The sequence below is a fragment of the Portunus trituberculatus genome, chromosome 19 (genome assembly GCF_017591435.1).
Source record: "Portunus trituberculatus isolate SZX2019 chromosome 19, ASM1759143v1, whole genome shotgun sequence".
NCBI lineage: Eukaryota > Metazoa > Arthropoda > Malacostraca > Decapoda > Portunidae > Portunus > Portunus trituberculatus.
Genome location: NC_059273.1, coordinates 14,302,090 through 14,303,089, shown reverse-complemented (window position 1 = coordinate 14,303,089; position 1,000 = coordinate 14,302,090). Strand labels below are relative to the sequence as shown.

The following is a 1,000-nucleotide window of genomic DNA, read 5'->3' as shown; positions in this document are numbered from 1 at the left end:
AGTAGTGGTAGTGGTAGTGGTGGTAGTAGTAATAGTAATAGTAATAGTAGTAGTAGTAGTAGTAGTAGTAGTAGTAGTAGTAGTAGTAGTAGCGATAGTGGTAATGGTAGTGATGGTGGTAGTAGTGGTGGTGTTAATGGTATGCTGGTGGTAGTAGTAGTAGTAGTAGTAGTAGTAGTAGTAGAATCAGCAACAGCAGCAGCAGCAACAATACTAGTAGTGGTGGTGGAGGTGGTGGTGGTGGGGGTTGAGTGTCTTCGTCTATCATTCAGTCTCATATCCGGTTAGGTTAGGACAGGGCAGGATAGATGAGGCGAGGCGAGGCGAGGTGAGTACTATAAACCAAGACATGCATGATACTCGACACTCCACTGTGCCCCTTACCTTGTTCAATCTCCATGGCTGTCATGCCTCTCTCTCGCTACACGGCGGCGCCACACTCACGAAAGTCCCAAAAAAGTCGATGGTCGGGTTCCTCCTTACTACGTACACACCACAGCCACACCACACTGCCACACGCCGAGGTGGGCCGGGCGTGGCTATCCTCACTCACTACCAACACCACACAGCTTCTACAGGGGGACAGGCGGCTGCGGTTTTATCTCCAGGCCCTTTGGAAAGCGAGCTGAGTCAGTGGGCCATCACGAGGGAGCAGAAAGGGTGTGGTAAGGCGGAGGACAGACTGGATACACACCTTGCCTCACTGACAGCCTCACACCAGACCACTCCACGATCACCACCACCATCACCACCACCACCACCACTCCCCTACATCATCACGCCCAAATTCTTTACTCATCAGTTTTTCCCTCCATCCAAGCGCCCCGTCCCGTGTTTTCCCAGTCCACGCTCCAGTAACATTGACTGCTTAATATTTGGTGAAAAGTTTTAAGAAAGGGAAGATATATGGTGAGATAATATACTTGATTCGTTAAATGTTTTGCGAAAGGCCGTTGGCAACCTCGTATCCAACAGTCGATACCGCGTTGCCATGACGATG

The 1,000-nt window shown here is 50.1% G+C and overlaps 1 protein-coding gene across 3 annotated transcripts in view; it reads right to left on the bottom strand.

Annotated features, from left to right (window-relative positions):
- LOC123506193 (schwannomin-interacting protein 1-like) overlaps positions 1-754 on the bottom strand; it is a 43,882-nt gene extending 43,128 nt beyond the window's left edge. For 2 of the 3 annotated variants that reach the window (XM_045258108.1, XM_045258109.1), the window contains exon 1: positions 385-752. The gene's annotated coding sequence lies outside the window, so the exon portion shown is untranslated. Of the gene's footprint in view, positions 1-384 lie in introns of all 3 variants that reach the window. The other variant, XM_045258110.1, reaches the window with a different exon arrangement.
- Positions 755-1,000: the final 246 nt, after the last annotated feature.